The sequence below is a fragment of the Salmo salar genome, chromosome ssa06, assembly GCF_905237065.1.
Source record: "Salmo salar chromosome ssa06, Ssal_v3.1, whole genome shotgun sequence".
Classification (NCBI taxonomy): domain Eukaryota; kingdom Metazoa; phylum Chordata; class Actinopteri; order Salmoniformes; family Salmonidae; genus Salmo; species Salmo salar.
In genome coordinates, this window is record NC_059447.1 from 18,563,476 (window position 1) to 18,570,660 (window position 7,185).

General features: G+C 44.0%; 1 protein-coding gene across 1 annotated transcript in view; it reads right to left on the reverse strand.

Moving 5' to 3' along the window:
• glis2b (GLIS family zinc finger 2b) overlaps positions 1-6,922 on the reverse strand; it is a 77,148-nt gene extending 70,226 nt beyond the window's left edge. Inside the window, exon 1 of the mRNA XM_014202729.2 lies at positions 5,943-6,922. The gene's annotated coding sequence lies outside the window, so the exon portion shown is untranslated. The remainder of the gene's footprint in view (positions 1-5,942) is intronic.
• Positions 6,923-7,185: the final 263 nt, after the last annotated feature.

Consider the following 7,185-nt stretch of genomic DNA (forward strand, 5'->3'; position numbering starts at 1 on the left):
AGGCGGGCCACAAACAGGCAAATAACCTCTATGGGCTAGGCGGGACGAATTCGTCCCACCTACGTAACAGCCACTTGAAGCCTGTGGCGCGATTTTCAAAACCTTAAAAATCCTATTACTTCAATTTCTCAAACATATGACTATTTTACAGCTATTTAAAGACAAGACTCTCGTTAATCTAACCACACTGTCCGATTTCAAAAAGGCTTTACAACGAAAGCAAAACATTAGATTATGTCAGCAGAGTACCAAGCCAGAAATAATCAGACACCCATTTTTCAAGCTAGCATATAATGTCACAAAAACCCAGAAGACAGCTAAATGCAACACTAACCTTTGATGATCTTCATCAGATGACAACCCTAGGACATTATGTTATACAATACATCCATGTTTTGTTCAATCAAGTTCATATTTATATCAAAAACCAGCTTTTACATTAGCATGTGACGTTCAGAACTAGCATACCCCCGCAAACTTACGGGGAATTCGCTAACATTTTACTAAATTACTCACGATAAACGTTCACAAAAAGCATAACAATTATTTTAAGAATTATAGATACAGACCTCCTCTATGCACTCGATATGTCCGATTTTAAAATAGCTTTTTGGTGAAAGCACATTTTGCAATATTCTAAGTACATAGCCCAGGCATCACGGGCTAGCTATTTAAACACCCGTCAAGTTTAGCACTCACCATAATCATATTTACTATTATAAAAGTTTGATTACCTTTTGTTGTCTTCGTCAGAATGCACTCCCAGGACTGCTACTTCAATAACAAATGTTGGTTTGGTCCAAAATAATCCATCGTTATATCCGAATAGCGGCGTTTTGTTCGTGCGTTCCAGACACTATCCGAAATGGTAAAGAAGGGTCGCGCGCATGGCGCAATTCGTGACAAAAAAATTCTAAATATTCCATTACCGTACTTCGAAGCATGTCAACCGCTGTTTAAAATAAATGTTTATGCCATTTTTCTCGTAGAAAAGCGATAATATTCCGACCGGGAATCTCCTTTTCGGCAAACAGAGGAAAAAAATCACAAAGACGGGGCGGTCAGGTCACGCGCCTAAGCCCAGAGTCCCTTGATCGGCCACTTGAGAAAGGCGATAATGTGTTTCAGCCTGGGGCTGGGATGACGACATTCAGGTTTTTCCCGGGCTCTGAGCGCCTATGGACGACGTAGGAAGTGTCACGTTAGAGCAGAGATCCTTAGTAAAAGATAGAGATGGCAAAGAAGTTCCAGAAATGGTCAGACAGGCCACTTCCTGTGAAGGAATCTCTCAGGTTTTGACCTGCCATTTGAGTTCTGTTATACTCACAGACACCATTCAAACAGTTTTAGAAACTTTAGGGTGTTTTCTATCCATATGTAATAAGTATATGCATATTCTAGTTACTGGGTAGGAGTGGTAACCAGATTAAATCGGGTACGTTTTTTATCCAGCCGTGTCAATACTGCCCCCTAGCCCTAACAGGATAACGGCCCAGTACAACAGTGGTGTGCAGAACGGCATCTTGGAACGCACAACTCGTCAGTCCTTGTCACAGATGGGCTACTGCAGCAGATGACCACGCCGGGTTCTACTCCTATCAGCTAAAAACATGAAGAAGTGGCTCCAGTGGGCACGTGATCACCAACACTGGACAACTGAGGAGTGAAAAACATTGCCTGGTCTGACTAACCCTGGTTCCTGTTTTATCATGCTGACAGCAGAGTCAGGATTTGGCATAAGAAGCATGACTCCATGGTCCCATCCTGCCTGGTGTCAACGGTACAGGCTGGTGGTGGTGGTGTAATGGTGTGGGTGGTGTAATGGTGTGGGTGGTGTAATGATGTGGGGAATGTTTTCCTGGCACATGTTAGGTCCCTTGATACCAATTGAGCAACATTTCCATGCCCTGAAGAATTCAGGCTGTTCTGGAGGCAAAGGGGGGTCTGACCCAGTACTAGATTGGTGTACCTAATAAACTGAGTATATCTACAGTGCATAATGTATACTTGCAGACTAAACCTTCATTGACACATGCAGGGCAAGCTTCATAAAGGCTATGTTCCAACTAGCACCCTGTACTAGCTAAGCATACTACTAAAGTTCCCAATAGACTCCTCATTCTACAGTTGAAGTCAGATGTTTACATCCACTTAGGTTTGAGTCATTAAACCTTGTTTTTCAACTACTCCACAAATTTCTTGTTAACAAACTACAGTTTTGGCAAGTCGGTTAGGACAAGTCATTTTTCCAACAATTGTTTACAGACAGATTATTTCACTTATAATTCACTGTATCACAATTCCAGTGGGTCAGAAGTTTACATACACTAAGCTGACTGTGCCTTTAAACAGCTTGGAAAATTCCAGAAAATGGTGTCATGGCTTTAGAAGCTTCTGATGGGCTAATTGACATCATTTGAGTCAATTGGAGGTGTACCTGTGGATGTATTTCAAGGCCTACTTTCAAACTCAACGCCTCTTTGCTTGACATCATGGGAAACTCAAAAGAAATCAGCCAAGACCTCAGAAAAAAAAAATGTAGACCTCCACAAGTCTGGTTCATCCTTGGGAGCAATTTCCAAACACCTGAAGGTACCACGTTCATCTAAACAAACAATAGTATGCAAGTATAAACACCATGGGACCACGCAGTCGTCATACCGCCCATGAAAGAGACGCGTTCTGTCTCCTAGAGATGAACGTACTTTGGTGCGAAAAGTGCAAATCAATCCCAGAACAACAGCAAAGGACCTTGTGAAGATGCTGGAGGAAACAGGTACAAAAGTATCTATATCCACAGTAAAACGAGTCCTATATCGACATAACCTGAAAGGCCGCTCAGCAAGGAAGAAGCCACTGCTCCAAAACCGCCATAAAAAAAGCCAGACTATGGTTTGCAACTGCACATGGGGACAAAGATCAAACTTTTTGAAGAAATGTCCTCTGGTCTGATGAAACAAAAATAGAACTGTTTGCCCATAATGACCATCGTTATGTTTGAAGGAAAAAGGGAGAGGCTTGCAAGCCAAAGAACACCATCCCAACCGTGAAGCACGGGGGTGGCAGCATCATGTTGTGGGGGTGCTTTGCTGCAGGAGGGACTGGTGGACTTCACAAAATAGATGGCATCATGAAGATGGAAAATGATGTGGATATATTGAAGCAACATCTCAAGACATCAGTCAGGAAGTTAAAGCTTGGTCGCAAATGGGTCTTCCAAATGGACAATGACCCCAAGCATGCTTCCAAAGTTGTGGCAAAATGGCTTAAGGACAACAAAGTCAAAAGTATTGGAGTGGCCATCACAAAGCCCTGACCTCAATCCTATAGAACATTTGTGGGCAGAACTGAAAAAGTGTGTGCGAGCAAGGAGGCCTACAAACTTGACTCAGTTACACCAGCTCTGTCAGGAGGAATGGGCCAAAATTAACCAACTTGGAAGGCTACCCAAAACGTTTAACCCAAGTTAAACAATTTAAAGGCAATGCTACCAAATACAAATTGAGTCTATGTAAACTTCTGACCCACTGGGAATGTGATGAAAGAAATAAAAGCTGAAATAAATAATTCTCTCTACTATTGTTCTGACATTTCACATTCTTAAAATAAAGTGGTGATCCTAACTGACCTAAGACAGGAAATTTTTACTAGGATTAAATGTCAGGAATTGTGAAAAACTGAGTTTAAATATATTTGGTTAAGGTGTATGTAAACATCTGACTTCAACTGTATGTGGACTGTTTGGATGGATATTGGGACTGAGCCTTATTGTATGACTGGACCAGAGAAAGACTGCAGCTCAGTGGTGGGCTAGACCATTAAAGTACCAGTGTCAAACCACCAGTGTGGTTCCAAACCAGGAAGAGCTGTACAGCACCAACTGTTGCCTCACACAGCTGTCCAAGCTATCCACATGTGGCCAAGCATGCAGGCAGGACAAAACTATGCACAGTGCTAGGCAGAATGCTCTGTGTGTACACACACTCACAACTACAAAAGCACACACACACAGACAGACACATGTGTGCACACACACAGACACTAACAAGAGCATGCACACACACACTATTGAAGTGTGAGACCACCACAGAGATACACAGCTGGACATCAGTGGACATCTGGCCTGTGTCCAGACTGACTGACTGACTGACTGACTGCCTCAGAAAGCAGCAGTGAATACTGTACTGAGTGGGAAAATCATTACCATGCTGGCTAACCATGCTGCTGTCTGATGAAAACCGCTAACCCTCAGGAGAACTGATCTCAGTCATCTCTGTCTGTCGCTCATCAGCTGATTGGATAAACAGAGTCATGCTGTGTGTGTGTGTGTGTGTGTGTGTGTGTGTGTGTGTGTGTGTGTGTGTGTGTGTGTGTGTGTGTGTGTGCCTGCGTTCCTGTTTGGGTGTGCGGGCATTCATGAGTATGTGTGTGTTTTTCTGTGTCTTCATGTGTGTGTACACATGCACGTGCCTGTGTCTATGTAGATGTGAAGTGCACCTGGAATACGGCCCTCACACATAGTCTCATAGTTCACAGCAGTATTATGGATGAAATAGTAGCCAGGGGGCTTGGGTAGGAGTCAATATCCCCTTCTCTTCCTATTATATATATATAATATGCTCACTGTCTGTTTGACACATAGTAGGCTACACACACACACACACACACACACACACACACACACACACACTTAAGAAACATATTAAAAAACACCAACCCCTTGAAAACATTCAAACTTTCATCCAGCCCCCAACCAACCCCCTCCAATCCAACCCCCCTCAGAAAGTAAGTGTGCCTGGGTTCATAATGTCATGTTTTTTAATGATCAGGCCTCCTCATGGGTTGGTTAACTGTATTCTGCCTTGGCAGGCCTAAACCCTTTTCCCCTGGCCTCATCTGGGACAATGGGAGGCAGCCAATCAGGAGAGGCTCTGTCCCAAACCTGCTCCCGAGCTCCAAATGTGCACACCATTAGGCTTAGGCGCAGGGACAGAGCAATTGCTTAATTGGAGGAAAATAGCCTCTTTATCCAGGCTTCTGTCCACACAGATCATCTGCTGCCCCATTGCACAGTACAGTGTAGCTGTCCTGGTCTGCTATTGGTTTGGGTGCTTGGCCCTTGAGAGCAACGCTGAATTAAGTTTTGTTAAATTGGGAACTGGCAACATAACAATGGTGATATTTCATGACAGTGCCGTTATTGGATCCCTGTGTTGTTTGTTCACCTGATGTTATGAGGGAACATTGTGTCTTTAGGGTTTGCAATAGCACATTAATGTTTAGGGCTTTGAATATTGATAATGTATCACAGTAAATTGATGTGATGGTAGAAATAATACCGATAGTTTTCTGCTTCTGGTTCTGAATCTGATTCCATTCCATCATCTCGCAGAACTGAAATCCTTGACATGCCCCGCGCATATGGCTTCACTATTTGAGGCGAAGCAACCCCACAAGGAGAGTAGGCCTCGCTTGCCAAGCGCGCTCTGAAAATGTGTTTCTGGTGGAATTCTACTTTTTGTTGGGTGACTGTCAAGCAGACATGTCGTGTCCCTATGAATATGAGGAATGACACGGTGTCTTTGTAAATTCCAGACGCTGGCGGTGCACGTAGGCCTACGCCATGGCCAGTGTATAAAGATATGACAGGCAGTCCAGGCGGAGCGGCGGCGGCGTCTCTGGACAACCGAACAGGGCTGGCGCACCGCTGTGGACTCAGAAATTAGGTCAGTCCGCCCTGTCCTCCTTGAACTCTGCCCATTTCACCGACTATCTCGGACACACAAGACCACATTTACAAACATCAAATATACCATACGGGAACGAACTGCCCGTGCAAATGATGTAACGCCTATATGTCATCCAGTGTAACAATAACCCGACACAGAGAAGGAAAGAGGGAAGGATATTGGGGAGTTGTAGGCTAAAGGCAACGGGCTTACCTTAGGGAAAAATCCCGTGGATATGGCCGAGATGTCTCCGATTTATTCCCTATCCGGCAACAAACTTTCCACTCAGTATTTTTGTGCAAAAGCCTCTCGATGACAATTTCCCCTTGCAATTCTGTAATGTTGTCCTCGTTCAAAGCACTAGACGAAGCTGACACGTCTAAATAAAATACTGTGTCGGGTGAGGCGGTCCGTTCCCAGACCATTGGTTTGGAAAATAAAATAGAAAATGGAATAAAACGAAGATGATAAGACTCTTCCACAAGCAATACGAGATAATCGTATAGTGTTGATGTCAGTTACCGGGGATGAGATAATTTCACGTCGCCAGAAACCCGTTAAATTTAGGCTAAACACCCAAAACTGTGTCCACAGTCTAAACTGTTCCGTTTTGGAAAATGAAGATCACTGGTTGTAGAATGTGCATCAAAATGACGCGTTCGGTTTCGTCTTGGATTCAAAGTGCATCGCTTAATGGCAACGCTGGTCAATTAGGGTGTTCAATGGGTGGTCGTTCTCCAGGGAGTAGGCTATAGGAGGGGTGCGCTGGGAGATACAGAGCCGAGAGATGTCGCGAGGGGGGGTCTTCTTCACTCGTTATGTTTCCAGATGCCGACTCCCTGTGGTTACAAACGGAGGTGTTGTCCTTATAGCTTTCTATTATTCTATTTCTCCCTGTCTCTCACTCTCTCTCTTGCTCTTCTCTGTTCTCGCCTATTTAGTCCTCAAGGAGACGTGATTGGTAAGGTGGTCTCCCCGCGTCCGTCTGAGAGGACCCGAGCCAGCCCGTGATCTCCCTCTCCTTGCGCGCAGCAGACTAGCCCCGTCTCTGCCAGCTCAGCGCATGCTTGCTGCTCCGCCCATCCACCATGGGCAGTCAGTCCTCAGCTCCTCTCAAAACAAGTCTCTCCTTCCCCGCTGAACATACCTTTTTCTTTAACCCGCTTTAACTCTTACAATGAACCATACATAAAATCATAAGGGATATTTATGTGTTAGGAGACAATTGGTTTGCATGTTTTAACGCATCTGTGTTATTGGACACGTCTCTGTTTTCCCAAGTTTAAACAGGAAATTGCTGAGCTTCTTTAAAAAAAACTCCTTGCCACATATTTGGTGCTCATATTTAACCCGTTAACTTCTTTATATTCAACAAACGTGTTTCTTAATTGTTTTGGTGTCTTATAATTGACATTTGCTTATTTTCTATTCATTCGCGTTCAGTTTATTAGAGATG